Source organism: Manacus candei, unplaced genomic scaffold (assembly GCF_025592945.1).
Source record: "Manacus candei isolate 608988 ecotype Guabito, Panama unplaced genomic scaffold, ASM2559294v1 h1tg000052l, whole genome shotgun sequence".
Classification (NCBI taxonomy): domain Eukaryota; kingdom Metazoa; phylum Chordata; class Aves; order Passeriformes; family Pipridae; genus Manacus; species Manacus candei.
Genome location: NW_026138100.1, coordinates 752,862 through 769,957, shown reverse-complemented (window position 1 = coordinate 769,957; position 17,096 = coordinate 752,862). Strand labels below are relative to the sequence as shown.

Sequence of the window (17,096 nt, the reverse complement as noted above, 5' to 3'; positions counted from 1 at the left end):
ATATCCTAGGAAGTTTTGTTGCTGTGAGGGCATGAGAAGGATCCTGAAACTGTTGAAGGGGACAGGAATATTGTAGGATTACCAGTTGATTGGTTAATTTAGAGGATTATGTTTTTAATGCCAAAAAATCCAGTTGCACAGAATTGCAGAGTAACTTAGGCTAGAAGGGATTTCTGGGGATTCTCTTCCCAGACCCTGCTCAAAGCAGGTGCATGGTGGTTTTGCATAGTGTCAGTAACTTACCTTTACATGGTTTTGATTTGTGCAAGAAAGATTAACTATTTAGGTGTTTTTCTTTTTGTGTAGTAGAGAGGCAAATAGCAAAGAAGGATAAAAGTTAAGTCAAAAAGCCATCCAGATAACATTTAAGCATCACCAAATATCCCACAGCATTTCACATATATAGGTTTGGGGGTTTTTTTAGAAAAAAAATCCATTTCTTTAGGGTAGCACAAGGAACTTAGTTTAAGCATTTGTGAATCAATTTTAAATTGTTCTTTTCATTGCTGACTAATATGCAGAAGGAATTGGTAAACAGTAAGGGCAAAGGCTATACAGCATTATTTTAGCCAGTGGTTCTATTTAGACTTAATCGCTATAATGCAGTGTTAAAATTTACAAAACAGCTTGTAATTGCAGTAGCTTATTTAAACCAGCTATTTGTGGTTATGTCTGCTGAGGAAACTTAAACTTCAATGTTCCCCAGCCAACTAATAGCAGCAAATTGACTGCGGGTCTCTTGAAGGAATATCTAAATGTAGGCTGTTGAATAATCCCTTTGGGGGCCCTGTAACTATTTTTGTGCCTGGATATGCGTCATCAGTGGGTATTTTCTCTGGTGACTAGCTTACATCAGTAGGTCTCCTACCATACGCTCTATCAGTGAGTGACTTATGATTGATGGGAGTCACGGCTGCTGTTTAGCTTTTATCTGTGACCTCAAATAATGGACAACAGGAATTTCCAGGCTGTTAAATTCCTTGAATGACTGAAGACACGGGATGGCTCTGCTGATAAACGCAGGTAGTACCCAGATACTGGGTGTTCACCGGGGGCTGAGGCGGGGAGGAAGGAGAGGGGGGTTCCTCGTCTGCAAGGCGGTGAATCCGGCGCCGACGTGTAGCCGTAAGGTGCGATTCCCGGACGCCAAGGAAGTGGCCGCGCCGGAGGAGCGTCGAGCGACCGTGATGCTCTCTCCCGAGCTCTCCAGCCATCCGTGTCCGCCGGTGGCAGTGGCGTTTCAATGTGTTTAACTGGCTGATCTGTAGGGCAGTTTGTCGGTTCATTTTATCCCAGGGAGACACGCTGTTTGCAGCTCTGCGGAGGGAAATGCTGTGGAATTTTCAGCTGCAGTGTGGTTGTTTTTTTTAACCCTTTTTGTTACCGACTATCAGCGGCGAGTGGATTTATTGGAGTGCTTCACCCAGGTGCTGCCTGGGCTGAATCTGAAGGTGCAGTAGGCTACATGGTCTTAAGGTTAAGTTGCACCTGCCACAGTGACCCACTGAGCATGCAGTCGTAGTTAATTTCCTAGTGTTCAGTACTTCATATTAAGAAAAGAAGGACTGCAGACACTGTTATCCCCTCTTTCTCTGTCCACTCTGCCTTTCTGTCAGAAGCTGACAGGCGAAATGGGGCTGCAAGACAGCTACAAGATTTTTTGTGTTACCTGTGATGAATTTAGCAGCTCGACTCAGCTCTACGGCAAGGTACTTTGTCATTTCTTCTTCTTTCCCTCTTATTCTTCCTGTCTCAATCCCTTTGATACAGCTGTGATGGGAAACAGGAGATCAGCTCTCTGTGAACTTGTGCTCAGAAGTCTCTCAAGCCCTTCTCCTGGCAACCAGGGAGAAAAAATGACAGACATGGGTACTCCCAGTGTGATTGATGATTAAAAAAAAAAAAATCCTTAATGCTGTTTATTGTGCGGCATTGTTTGGCTGAGGGAGGATAGCAGCTGGATCCAAATTCTTCCTCACCACTTCTTCCTGTTGGCAGGTGGCCTTCTACACAAGCTGGGCTTGTGAACTCTCATGCGGGTCTTACTTATTTGAGTACCTGCTATTGTTTTTCATTGAGGTGACAGCAGATTGGGCTTTGTGTGAGATTTTGAGACTTGAAAAGCTTCAGAGGGAAAACAGGAGCTTCATTTTAACTCGCCTGTATGTCTCTGTTAATGAATGAAACCAGGCTTCCTGCAGGAGCCAGTTAACCCCTGCCTTTGCCTTTGTTGACACTGTGCTTACAGGTGTGTGTTGTCATAGTGTGGATGGGCTCATTCTGAGCCGTACAGGTTGTGTATACCTTTCTGTTCCTTTCAGACTGATCCTGGCCCAACAAATGCACTGGGTATGAAGTGAGTTTCCTCATCTGATCTGCACAATTGAGTGCTGGTTAAGAATTCCATTTGGCAAAAGCAGTAGGAAGAGAAGCTGCAATTTAAAAGAGGCTTGGAAGGTCAAGGGAAAGGAGGGAATGGAAAGGTTTTCATTGAACTGTGATTTACTTAATTTCTATAATTCCTTATAGAATTCCTATGTTTCCTTTATTTCTATTTTTTTTCAGTCACTTCAGTAAGACTTTTTGATCATGACAAACTAGTTATATAACTCAAAATCTGTAAAAGCTTAAGCACAAAAATATTTGATGAATCTTGAGTCATTTGCATTAAAAATCAGTGGATTTTCCTGGCATGTGCTTTGAAAATGTGAAGTTTGCTAACTGGTTGATGCTGCTATATCTATTATTTACCTCAGCTTTCTAGGAATCATTATACCTGGCTACACAGCAATATCTTTTGGCCAATATTGACCTAATTTCTCCCCATTTTAGGGGTATTATATTTTAGGATAGTGATAGTATTTTAGAGTAGGTTTCATTTACAGTGTTTGTGCAAAAGCTCAGCATTATTACCTTTCCAGAAAGACTCTGCAGGCCTTCAAAACGTTTCCAGAAAGGGTCATCGTTTTCTAAGAAAAAGTGTTGGCAAGTTGCCTGCTGTTGCCTGATGCTTGGCACTGAGGCCACGGCAGAGGGATGAAATCCAAACTGACATGTGGCAGCATGTGTAGGTACCTTCATGTGCTGCAACAGAGGTGTCATGTTGGGGACAAACTTAATTTAGGTGCTGACCCTGCAGTGATGTCACGCCCTGTGGATGCCTGGGTCCGTATGCCTACACACTGTTGCCTTCAGTGACTAAGTGCAGGCACCGAGTTCTGCTGGCACAGCTTGAATTGAGGAACAATTACTGCAGTGGCTAAAGCCTTGTTTTTTCAGAATAGCCTTCACCTATTCAATGACCACCTCTAAAATCTTGGAAGTCACCCTGCAAATAGGCTAACCAGATATCTCATCTGCTTAGTTAAAATAATTAGGAGTTGTGGAGCAAGGGATACAGCACATTCACTGAAAGTCAAAGTATTCACTGCTGCATCTTGTAATAACTCCATTGGCGAACCTCTCCCTCCTCCAGCGAAGTGTGTTGGTGTTTCAGTGTGCAAGTAGTTCCCAGTGGGCACAGGACTGTAATTACCATAATTGGGAGGCAAAAACGGAGACTGAATCTGACATGGGAATATCAGGGGCTTCATTTTGAATTTTTTCAAAAGATTAAATACAATTAATTTCTGTCCCGCCTGTTAAATCTTTGACTGCACACTCCGTACAGCTGCTGTAGTGTTGGGTATTTGTTGAGGGTCATAACAATGAATTGGTATTCAATAGTTTTGTATCATTTTGACAAAGTACTCTCAGCACGTAAATACTCTTGAGACTAAAGAGGTGCCCTGGGATGGAAAGAACAGCAAAAAAAATTAGAAAGTTCACCTTGCCATGGCACTCCCTTTTGACAGCACTGTTTTGTTTGAAGAGTGACTGCTCAGTCATTAATGAAATTATAAACACAAGTAGATATATGTTGCTACTGTGAGCCAGCTATACGTTGTAAAAATATTCTGAAATATGAGTTAGAGTAGTGATTTCACATCTTCACATGATATTTTTGTTTGTTTTAGTTCAAAATCATCTTATTATAGTTAGCAATATGTGATCTCTCATGGTGATCTTTGTGTTTCCAAAAAGTCCCATTGAAATTATTGAACCAGTTCCTAGATACTTGGAAACTGCAATTTTGGTCAGTTTGTGTGAGGAAGAGCTTGGATAGTTTCATTGGTTTGGGTTTTGTTCATTCAGGTATCGTGAATTATCTGTCACTGCATTTAGGCATTACTTTTCTGTAGGGAAAAATAAGGAGTTACTCATAAACATTGCTAATATTTGTAGTGAGCAGAGTAACAAAGAGCGAAGAGGAAGAAAAGTAAGGCAGTGAAAGTACAGTCTAAAGAAAAGATGGAACAGTGAGAAAAGGTATTGTTATTTCATTTTTGTGGTATATAATTTTTTAAATCCAATTGACTTGATGAATGAAGAGCCTTCCATCTTTTTGATGTTACTGTGTACAATGATATGAATGACTGGAGTCAACACTTCAGCTCTTCCTGTACATTCTGTGCTTGATGACCTTGGTCCTGAAACCTTTAGTCATCAGCTCAGTCCTTCCTGCAAGTGGCCAGTGACTTTCATAAGACTGTTGAGATCCAGGATCAGGTTGTCAGTAAGCTCATAGATTTGTAAACATGACATCGAGTTAGTTTTGAAAGGAATCCACCCATTTGTTTGCACGTGGGGAAGAAGAGAGAAGGAATATACTGCAAGTGTAATCTGTGTACTGTGGCAGATGGGAAGGTACCTCCTATATGTCAGTAGTTCAGCACCAACTCCTGTAAACTTTTTGCCACTCCTGTGGCAAAGTCTTTTCTTCATGTCCTGTTTTGTTTCCTGTATCTACAGAGTGCAGTAATTCTTGTAGTGATTTTTGTTCTTGGCAGTATTTCTCAAAGTAAGTGCCACAAAGTGAGCATTTTCCCTGCAGGACCTCAAACAGCTCAACAAGTGATGTACTGCCAGTGACTCAGCCCAGCGTCCCTGTCCATCTGCTTGCAGCCACCAGCACTCCCTACCAGATGCCTGTTTTCAGATGCAAAGCCCTACGTGAAGACTGGGACAGGAGTGGGTAAGGGACAGGGTTATCCTGGGTAAAGAGGTCCTGTACTCCAAGGAGACAGCGAGGGAAGAAGCTCCATTCCAACCCAATTTAAATTTTCCCTGAGGCAGATCCTGGCCTTTTGCATGGTGTTCAGATTGGCTTGGAATCTTGCTGTAAAGGAACAAAAAAGAAATGCCACACACTGACATCCCCAGGAGCCTTGATAATGTCAGGACACCTGACAATACAAGGGTACTTCAGAAATGGTACTGTCCTGAAGGATTTACATGATATGGCAATAACTAATAACATGAGTGCAGTACAAGGCACTAACTCAAGATTGCAGAGGAGTTTGCCAAGTGTCTGTAGTTTCATGACATGACTTTGTTCCTCTGCAGACAGGCCTTTAACATTGAGAAGTTTTCCAGAAACTCATCCAGCCTTTCTTTTTCTCAAGTATGATTGTCACTTGCTACTCTGCTAGTTAGACATAATAGCAGCTAAGTTAAAAAATGAAATTCTTTTTCAGGTAGTAATTTTGTTTTCACAAACTTATTCCAACATCCTAAAGGATGGACTCTCTGCAGCTTTCTTCTTGTACACTTATTTATTCTTTTAGGCTGTGAAGTGAATGTATGTTTGGAGATTACTCTGTGTGCTGCTTATGACTGTTTTTGTTCGGGGACAGAGGAGATACAAAATCTATCCATGAGGTCGTGACATCTGCTGTCCCTTGCTTGGGAGGTAGGATATCAGTCTGCAGTGTGAAGCTTCCTTCCCTCCAGGGAATTCTATTTCCATATACAAAGGCCAGCCAGAAATCCTAATCTGGAAGTCTGTAATTTGGGAATTAAAAAAAAATGGGGTTATTACAAGTAGGAGATGAAAACTCATTAAACACCCTTCCACTAACATGCAGGGAAAAGTAATAGTAGCCAAATTTTCTCAGTCTAGCCAAATCATGGACCATCACATTGAGTAAAGATAATAGGAACCTTTGAGGCTGATTTGCTAGTAGATCTTCATCCTCCACTCAGGGCCATGCACTGGTGAAATACAGCCTGTCTTTGAATGTGAGGTGGTGATTTTTCATCCTCTTGACCAGGAGCTCAGGTCTCATTCCATCAGAAGCTTGCCCCTGCTTACAGAGGGAGCAAGGCTACAAATCAGAAGGTCAGTTGCTTTTTTTAGTTTAGTATTTTATACTTGGATTGCTATTAAATTAGATATCACAGTGGTAAACACCAGAGCCAAGATCACCTAGAAGGGAATAGCTGTCTCAAAGAAGTATACAGTAGTAAAATGGTGCAAATGAGCAAAAGGAGTATTACTTTAACTACCAGGAGAAAAATTATTATGTTGAGGGTCTGTTCTCCTGATGGAAACCAGAGGAGCTGATGAGTTTGAGCAACTCAAAAGTGACCTGGACAAGATACTGTAGAATATACTACATAGATTTTTCTTCCTTGGATACGAGATGATCTAATAGACTTTGGTAATTTCCTTTTTGATATAATTTCGGGGATTCTAAGATCACTTTTAAAAAATTGTCATTTTCTTGCCTATCTCACTGCAAACCTTCATGAAAATTTTTGGCCCATTTTCCACAAAGTGAGGCATTTGCAGTATTTCAACATGGTGATATTTTGAAGGCTCCAGAAAGGTTCTCATGGCCATATCTTTCTGTTGCTCCATTGTAAAATTCTCAGAATACTTGATGAGAGTTTTGCTTTAAAATTGTCAGGTATTTATGTCTAGCTGCTCTTTAGAGGCCCAAGTCATATTCATGCTCTATTCCCAGGGTAGCCTTCTTTCTTTAAAGCTACAATTTGGCTTTACAGGAAATAATAATCATGCCTACCATACTGTAACTCAAATATTCAGACACATGAATCTCTTTCTTGACTTCCTATAAAAATGTCATTTGTAGCTTCATTTTGTTTGTTCTGGTTTGACTATAGTATAAACAAGATTTTATTAAAACATTAGCTCTAAGTTGCAGTTCTTTCTTGAGAGTGCAAGATCTTGCAAAAAAGATTACTGAAACTGAAGGGCAAAACCACATATTAACAGAAAAATTAATAATGAGTCTGTTTTCATATGGATTTTTTTAAAAGTACAGCTTGTAGTTGAACTAAATGTACTATTTCTTCCACTGCAGTCAGGAAGCCCTCACAGACTTTTGACAGTGCCGCCAAAAAATTAATGCTTCAGCTGTTTAAAAGATATCAAAAGCTAGTTTGACAATTGTAATCTCTTCCAGGAATTCCCTTTCCCATTTTCCCTCCCTATAAAAACAGATAACAAGATGCTTATATAGTAGAAATGGAAAGTCAGAGCTATTTTATGAAGCCTTGTGCATTCCTTCCAGCCTTGGGAGATGAGGCATGACATCTCCACAACGGGCTAGGAAATGCAGGCACTCTGTTGTGTAAGTAGCATTTGCTTCAAGGATTAGCTGCTTGCCAAGATAGCGCAGATTTAAATGTTTCCTAAGCCATTTTTGAGTTTTTATGTAACATGGCAGCCACAGGAGAGCTGTGGAGATGCTGGGTAGAGACTCAAAGCAGGGACCAAGGAAAGACAAAACCAAAGGAAGCAGAGAAATATGCCTCATGTGCTAGCATCAGCTGACACAGCAGAACTAAAGGCAAGAGAACACAGCACCAGCCTGGCTTCTCTTGAATTTCTGTCCTCAGTTTTACACGCCACGAGATGGGACAAACTGAAAGGAGACGCTGCTTGAACTTTTGTTCTGAAGCATCTCGAAAAGGCACTGAGACATGGACTCAAAGGTCAGAAGTGTTCCCTTTTCTGGAACAAATTCCCAGGACAGCTGTTAATACCACACTGTTTTTTAAGGCTAATCTTTAATAGTATTCACTGGTACGTAATAAAAAATATATAGTATTACTGTGGCTGTGGTGACGAGTGGTTTGTTCTTCTCTAATAACTGAAAGGAGATTCTGTGTTAGGAAGAGTGAAATAATTAAAGAGGTTGCCAATAAAAAAGCCACTGTATTTGCAGATGGTGCCCTTGCGTTCAGCAAATGCCAATTAGAGAAATGTCACTTTATGTGTACAATGGATTATAACTGCACAAACACTTGTACAATTACACACTGGGTCAGAAGGGCAAGTTACCTTCGTCTCAGCCATTATTTTAAAGCAAACACAACTATCAGGCACACAAACATCAGGCGTTGTGGCAGGGGAACAATAAAGTTCCTCTGACAATGCAGGCTAAATAAAAAAGAGTCTATGTAACAAGCCTTGGTATTGTGGGAGGTAATTTTTACCATGTCTGCACTATATGGGTTAGAATCATCATCTTTATATAATGGAGAAACAAATGCTTCCTTCCACCACTTAAATACACTTCATATACTGTTACGTTGTTCTGATGCTTGGAAATGCAAAAAAAATATACATTTCTTTCAGTTACTTTCTTTGATGCTGAAATGTTTGTAGTCCACATGCCCTTGTAAACAACTTTGTGTACTACAAATGGTTTGGTGTCATCTGATGCACCCTGCTCTCAGTTCTTCTGTGTCTCTGACTGACTTTAGTAAATGGAATAAAGGACAGTTCTGCAAGTGAACTTGTGCAAGAGATGTCCTTGGGTGTTTATTACTTGCACCTGTTTTGTAGGTATTCTATTTGGTATTTTACTCTGCATGTTTTGCCTGAAGCTTCATTGGATTCAAATCTAAAGAGGCAGAAGGCTCTGGGGATGCTGTGGCCATCTTGGGTGCATACAGGATAGCTACGCTGTACTTGGATTCCTAAGTTTTGCTCTAATGCTGTCAGATTTGTCTTCTTTTCAATGTGCTTGCCATCTGTACTTGTTCCGGATTCTCTCTGGGTTGTAAGAAAGAACACGCTTCAGCAGGAATTGTGTTACCATCCGTGGCCTGAACCTTTGTGCTCGCTTGACCTCATACCTCTAGGAAGCTCAGCTGGCAAACATAGCACAGACCTTTGTGGCAACACCCTCTGGGAGCATGGGCAGCCTCTAAGGTTATCCTGCTTCCATATATGCCGAGGTATTTTCATTGACAATGTCTTTTCATAGGTTTGAATCACTGTGGCTTTAAAGTACCAGCTTTCCCTAAAGTGGAAGCACTGCACTCACCTGAGGACCTGCTCGAACCCAGCTTCTGCTGGGCAGGACGGGGTGGCAGAAGTTAAATGGAGAGCGTTAGTTTGAAAAATGTTATGAGGTCACCATCCTTTTAAATTGGTTTACACAGATGGCTGTCTGGTTTGTTGCTTTGTCCTTGCTTAATAGTAACTGTTTATGGAAAAATGAATTGCTTTGCAGAAGGAGGTCCAAAGGCTCATGCTGTTGTTTCCTTCACTGGAGATCTTCGTGTTATTACAGGCATACAAAGATTTGGCCTGGAGTGGAGATTAATTAGGAAGAATAGTGAATAATTAACTGTTTGACTTGTTCCTAAGCTCTGTGGTCACCATGTTAGAAATGATTTCCCAAACTGCAGGAGATAACAGAAGGTTATTCCTGGTTTCACAATGTCCATATTGTTAGAGCTTTGTGCTGTGTGTATTCTGACATCAGCTGATACCTACGCAAGTCAGATCCAACTTCTCATCCAAACCACTTCCTGGGGTTTTCTCGGGTAATGGCAGTGGTTCAGAAGACACCACGGTGCCTTAGAAAACCATTTCTTACATGTTGTACCCAGACTGTGTGACCAGGAAGAAACGAGGTTCTTAGGAAAGAATTTTGTTCTTAAAAATACCCACTTTTTTTGTTTGTTCTGCATTCAGATTTGGATGTGCATTGCTTGTCCTACTGACCAGTGTGTAGACTCATGGTATGTATTGTGGAAGATGTAGAAATACAACGTACACATAGGATTTAGGCAGAAGGCTGAGACCAGTCTCCAGGCAGAGATGCTGATTTTGCATCTACAGTTGTTCCTACCTGGAAAATAAAATAAATAAAAAACCCAACCAAGTAATAGACAGGAAGACAGGATTAATTTTTTAAAAAGAAAATCAAATCTAAATAATGGTACTCTGCACTTTTGCAGGACTGTCTACTTAAGAAGCTGAGAGTGAGTTAGAAACATTGATGAAGCCTCTATTCTGTGAGGTGGGTGTTTTTTATTACGATTTTGAAAAAGCGTAGAAAATTCAAATCGTTTGCCCGAGTCCAGGCACAGAGCCATTTAAGAGCTGTGAATAGAGGCCAGAAATTTTCTGCCACGGCAGAATTGTTCTGATCAACAATTGCAAATAAGGTCTTTTGCCCTGCTCTGGAAGGAAGTGATGAGTTTTTGCATTCCGTTAGTGTTTCAAGTGACTCTTTTGATTTTTGATTTCTGACTAATGGAATAAGTGACTCTTACAGATACTTTTGCTCTGTTGTCCTGTGATCCTAGCCTTAGATCACAGTTTAGGGAGATAACAGTCTGTAATAGGGGAGTCAGTGGAAATCAAACGTCCACTGGATCTGGGCCAGACATAATCTGGGGTTCAGAAATGTTCAGTGCGTTTCACTACTTTTTTATTTTTTAGCACTTCGTCATGGTCAGATGCACCAGCAGTTTTTTAATAAATCCCCTTTCACATTCAGACTTGCAGCTCAGGTTTGCAGGCCTATGTGGGCTGGATTATTTGAATAAGTCTGAGAAGTGAAACTGAACATTTGTAGGTGCAGCAATTACAGGCAGCCAATCTAGCAAATCTTGTAATTTTGATAACCGTTGTTATTACAAGATGCTGCATGCAAAACTGTCAGCTCTGCTTGCCCTCTACATGATCAACTTGGACGTGCACCCTCAATGCTTCTGTGTGCTAGACTGGTCACCCACCCCGGCTTGAGCAGCCCTGCTTCTGCGGGGCTTGTTTTGGGCAGCAACCTGGAGAATCTCTCTTGGGTTCTTGGTTATTTGCACTGGTTTCCCTTTTGGCTTTGGGAGATAAACCTAGTGAATGGGCTCCTCCCTCTTGCTTCATGCCATCAGGATCCTGGATTTGTTGTGGCAAGAAATAAGTCAGGATTGGAATTTTCTTTAAACTGGTGTTTGCCTTTAAAAGCCTTTTTTGGAATAAATTACTCTCTCAGTAAGTACCAAAATAGGTATTGATAAAATATGAATTTATGCATGCCAGCATTTATCTCTTTTGTATCTATTCACAAATACCTACTGAAAATTGACTCTAGCTCCATATGGCTCCCAATCTCTTCCCTCCCCCAGCTGTCAGCTTCTCCTCACCTGGATGAATAAAAGGGAGCAGAGTGCTGGGCCATCAGCTGGGGGTGGGTGTAGCAGAAAAGTTATATTGAATATGTTTTTCTCTGGGACATCACTGTGGCTCCTCAAGTGCCTATCAGTTTGGGTGGAAAATGCATTAAAAAGGTGATGCAGTTTGGTGCCAGTTTTAGTTTAATGCTCTGAAAAAGGAATGAAAATATTCAGAGGGAGAGTTACATGCTGATTTGCTTTCTGTGTGGCAGTGGTTGTGGAAAAGTTATTATTGCTTTAGAAGCTTTTCAGTACACATTATGGCTATCAATTAAAATCACTTAATTTTTAATCTGAAATTTACACTTGATTGAAGTAGAGATGACAGTCCTGCTTGTAATCTGCTCAACAGGGCTATAAGAAAGCTGAGATAACCTCTGCCCTGAGACCTTCCATTTTCTGAGCATATGCACCATTTATTTTGCTCAGTTCTGAAGTGTTTAAGTTCAAAATCTATGGTGAGATTTGTAATGCATCATTTGATTGAAATAATGCAAATCCATTGCTGTAGTGTAAAATAATGTGAAATCTTTGAGACAGAAACCACCCATTTCTCCTGCTCTAACGCATCTGGAGGCTAGAGATGCAGGTTTCCCATGTCACTGCAAGATGGGCAGTGGGATGGCACAGCTCGCTGCCTCACTGCCCACATGGCACTGCTAGAAAACCTGCACTGGTCGCTTCAGCATTTTGATGTGAACCAAATCCTCAAAGTCTCCAAAATGGGAAAGTTATGTTCCAGTATTAAGTGCTGTTGCCTTAATGGAATCATTAAACAATGATTCCAAAATTACAGGGTTACCTTGTCTTCTAGTGCTGAGTGAGTGGGTGGGCACCTAAGTGGTTGTCTTCTGTTGCTGATGCTTTGGTGAGCTGAAATGGTCACAGCTGATTTGGAGGTTTTTTTGGAGGTTGCTTTCTGCCACTTCCTTTAGAAACCAGGCATGAGCCCACAGTTTTCTGTTCTGTTGGAGCATTAAGTTATGTTGTCAAATTCAGAGCAGTTTTAAAGATATCTAGAGAAATATACAGCGAAGCAGCTAAGGAGTAATAGAAGACAAAACTAGTTGGAAGAAAATTTAAATGGCAGAAGGTTCTGAAATACTTTACTTCTCTAAACTGGGACAAACACTTGACAACTCTTAGGCAGTAAGATATCTTACTTCAGAACATTTTAAATATTGCTTCAGTTTTATTTTGCATAAAGATATTTTGATGTCATGAAGGTATTCTAATTCATCTTGTATGTCTTGTTAAATTGGGTAGCACAATACTGTCAAACTGTTAGTAATGGAGTATTTTTTTATATCACAAGGCCTATTACTTTCATTACTCTTCATTTAAACCAGGGACAAAATTTATGTTTTTATGGAACTTTTCTATCAAGTCAGTAAAATTTTCTTTCAGGAGACAAACCCAGTATGAAAAGTTTGGATGAGTTACAGTTTTACAATTTTTTCGATTCTTACTATGCATTTTCACAAATGAGTGAAATGTGCCTTCTTTTATTGTCTATGAACCCCATAAACCCCTAGAACTGCATTTTTATGAAAGCATAGGATTTCAGCACAGATTCTGTGAGAATGTTTACAGTTGAATGGTCTCAGGAATAAAAACACAGCTTTTTTACATGTATGTTTTGCGAATACAGAACTTGCACATACTCTGAGCCGTGAACCAAAAGCTGCAGATTGAGCCAGCAGAGAGGAAGGAATTTGTCTGCTATACAGCAAAAGGAAGTATTTGCCGTATTATTGAAGCACATGGCCTTTTGCCATCTTTGATACAGTATTTAAGGGTTGTGCACCCAAAGTCTGCTGCCCTCTTGACCCATCATTCATCACTGGCTGTAGATGAGGTAGATGAGATGCAGCTTCATAGGAGAACCATTGTTTCAGCCCTGCACAGCTCCTCGGAGAACGGAAGCTGCAGACAAAGTGGCTCCCTGTGATTCACCGCACTGCTCAACCTCCTGGTGTTTTCTCTTTTACCTATAGCTTTTCTGGCCCTGCTCTGTGCTGGCCAAGGTAGGCAAACACATGAAGAAACTGTGGATTTGATTTGCTTTCCACTCAGCTTCATTGGGAGTGAATGAGATGAGCGTCTGGGATTAATTTTTTTTCTATATTAAAAAGGAAAACCAGATACAATCACAGCATTTGCCTTGGTGAGATATTTAAATTTATTTCCCTTTTGACTATTCAACACTGTTGATAGATGATGCTTAAAATGCTGAATTGCCCATAATTTTTTAGCACACTGTGAATTGCCCAGTCTTTTTCTTTTCCCTCTCTGTAAGCAGTTGTGGTTAGAGAGATGCCAGTAAGTATGCTAAGAATGTAGAGTTATACTCTGTACTGCTAAATTAACAGGCAGGAATAGTCACACCAAACCAGATTCAGCTCCCAGATGGGAAAGTGTCTCCTCTAGCCCAAATTTTAATGACTTTTTTACATGAGAAATTTTAACCAGTATAGCATACAGTGTGATGTTATTGTATGCTGTCATCTCTCTCTGTTGATGACAGGTAACTTGTAGAAAATAGAGATGATTTCTTTGTTTTCAATGACAGGAGTTGGAAGTGTCTGGTCATTTAGGTAGGTTAATTAGGTAGGTTAACTCTTCTTTTACTATCTTAAACTATTTAAATTTAGAAAGATAATTTTTAGTTTAGCAAATGTACTTTTTTGAGCAGTGGTTTGAAGTGAAAACCAGGATCTGATTCTTATTCAGTTTGTTATATATGCAATTCTCTTAACTTTTGAATTCCTGTAAGTAACAGGGGAATGAGTCCTAGATGGTGTAACAACAATATCAGAAGAGTTAACTTGGATTGTTATAGTATGTGGTGCTGATGGTGTGAAATATTCTCAGACATTTCTGTCTCCTGACTAGGAAGGGTCTGCTCATGAGATGATGAAATCCATAGTCTTGGCGGTTTGCCTGTGCCAACTGGAATATCGTAGGAGATTTTGGCCCCCTGCAAATTTTAACAGTGGCTGTGTTATGATAAAATGATGCAGAAGTTTTATGACTTGTTTCAAAGACGAGAAAGGGTCTTCCACTTTTTGTGAACACTTTACCTAAGAGATGCTGAAGTCCATAGCCCAACTTGTCCTTGGAAACTTTTTATGGCCATGAAGCCAAGTGAGATACACAAATGCTAGAACAGAAAGTTAAAAGAGGCATACATGAGCATTCAGATAGAAATACAAAATTCTCTGGGGTTGTACCAGACACTTTAAATACCTTATCTCCCAGTCATTGCAGGTGCTCAGACACTGAGGAGATACTTTAGATGGCATTACTTTGTGCTGTTCTCCTTCATGGTATTTCTAATTTTCAGTGCACTGTGGTACTCTATTCCTGTTTATAAATCTTTTAAGTGTGCACATTAAAAAAGTAATTAAATTGTCATTATAATTTATAGTATGCCTGAAGTCAATCACCTAATTAAATGGAAAGAGCAGAGAAGTAGTAGGTTCATAAGCATTTATTAAGTACTACAGTATTAATTATGCAGGACTTCTGAACCAAGCAAAAGAGGAAGGAATGGAAACACCAATCTAAAAAGGCTTTCCATTGCTGCCCTTCTCAATTTAATAATGTGAGACACTCCCAACCCCCAGTTGGCAGGACAACACTAATGCTTTCTTTTTGTTAATTTTTAATGAAATTATGATGGAGGTTCTTTATGGCAATCATTTGCAGCATTTTCCTGTAATATTTTTGAAAGTATAATTTGTTCCCATGCAGGGGCCTATAAATACATGAGCAGAATTAGAAGATACATTTAGAGTTATGGTTTGGGGTAGATTGTGCAGCAGCAGACTCTTGGTTGACACTCCTCAGCATCTCAGGTGAGGAGTGGAGCCTGTGCTGGTCCCAGAAGAAGGGACTGGGGGCTAGTGGAGGCAGGGGCTGAGCCCAAAAGGGGAGGCTGTGGGTGGCACTAGGGATGTATAGGGACAGTGTGGGCATGAGAAGGTTTGCTCTTTCTTTGCAACCATTCTCCTACCTCCAGCTGTAAATTTGTGTTACTTGTCTGACAGTGGAGGGTACAAAATGCTGGGACTGGGGTCAGGAGGAGGCTCTGCAAGGTGGCAGGCTGTGGGCTGCAGCCTAAGAAGTGGAAGTGCATTATATTAGTGAGCTTGTGAAACAGGGCTATCTCATCATATCTGGTTTGTATTTTGCTGCAGCAGATGAACTGCCTGAAGCAGGCAGATGAACTGGATGGAGCAGAAGTCCTAAAGCTGGAATTTCTTTTCTTTTCCTAGTTTTCTAAAAAATGAAAAACTCTGATAACACACACACTGAAATAGACTTGCCTGCATTTCATGTTGTTTATGGGATTTTAATTTCAGCCTTAGTGACCTTTACACCTGAACATTAGTCATCAAAACCTCTCTTTTAGATAGCAGGGCAGTCTGATCCATCAGCCTGGGCCCTGAGCCCTGGCTGCACTGAAGTAGCCCACAGGCTTTAGGGGACAGAAAGACAAACTAGGCAAAGAGGCAGCTGCTGGGAGCATTGCAATGGTTCATGATCTCCTACTGATCCATCAGTCTGTGGTGAACAAGGCCTGGCTGGTGTTTGAGAATAGAAATGCAGGCAAACATCAGTAACAAACCAGGACAAACACCAGTAAAGGTTTTGAACAGAATCTCCCGTATACTCTGAAGCTCAACTGGATACTGACAGTAAGGGATAAAGTGGAATCCTGGGAAAGGATTACCTATGCTTTTTTCCTACAAGAATTTGTAGCAACAAAAGCCACTTTGCTGGTTCCCTAGAGGTGAGACCTTTAAAAGACCTTTAGATCAAAAGTCTTTAAAAGAAAAGATGCCCAAAAAGAAAGAACCTTCTGTATAAATGGACAGGAAGAAGTTAGCTACTTACCTACTTGCACTGTCATTATCAAATGTAACATATTTGGAACCTAACTGCACAGGTATCGGTTTATCTTGCAGTATATTAAATAGGAAGTCATTGGCAAAACATAAACACAACCTGAGGGCAGCATCTGAAAGTTGGATCTGACTTACCTGAAAACTGGAGAAACAGTTCAATATCTCTTTTTCTGGAAGAAATTGAGATTGTGCGATTGGAATATAACTCCCCGCTGAAGGCCATTTCCTTTCACAGTCTGTAATAGGCTGCACTGAACTGACAGCAAAAATGACAAAAAAAATAAAGAAAAGCTAGGCTGAACAATCAAGACAATGTACTGTGTATAGGTATTATATGTTTTAAACAGAAAACATTGAATCTATTTGGCCATGAGCAGTGCAGTACTGTGTACTATCTTCAGTACAAGGATGAAGACTACTGTACACTAAGGCCTGATCCAGCAGCTGAGATTCCTGAGATTGCAGCATCCCTTTTCCCTGTCCTGCACATCCCCTGAGATACAGGCTTGCGTGCCTTGCTGGAGAGAGACCTGTGGTTACCTCTCTTAATCTGTTTATTACTGTAATTAAAGTTTCAAACAGATATAATTGGGATTCCCCTTGCAACAACGACAATGTTTTACCTTATATGGAGAAAATAAAATTATTGACAGCTCTTCATCCCAGAACTCATAATAACCCTGTAATGAGCACAGTCATTATGCTTCAGGTTAGCACTGCAGCAGCATTATATAAGGAATGTAACTTGACAGTTATCTTGGGAAAAAATTTTTATATATATATATATATATATATAAAAGGTAGTGGCATAAACAAGGTCTTACATGACTTCATACAAGTTGGATTACATAAATCATTTTA

At 40.4% G+C, this 17,096-nt stretch overlaps 1 protein-coding gene across 8 annotated transcripts in view; it reads left to right on the top strand.

The window, feature by feature from the left end:
- HIVEP2 (HIVEP zinc finger 2) overlaps window positions 1–17,096 on the top strand; it is a 138,520-nt gene that overhangs the window by 53,138 nt on the left and 68,286 nt on the right. The window contains exon 3 of one of the 8 annotated variants that reach the window (XM_051801594.1): window positions 10,105–10,166. The exons of 6 other annotated variants lie outside the window; for them this stretch is intronic. The gene's annotated coding sequence lies outside the window, so the exon portion shown is untranslated. Of the gene's footprint in view, window positions 1–421; window positions 1,024–10,104; window positions 10,167–17,096 lie in introns of those variants that run through there. One more of the 8 variants, XM_051801599.1, reaches the window with a different exon arrangement.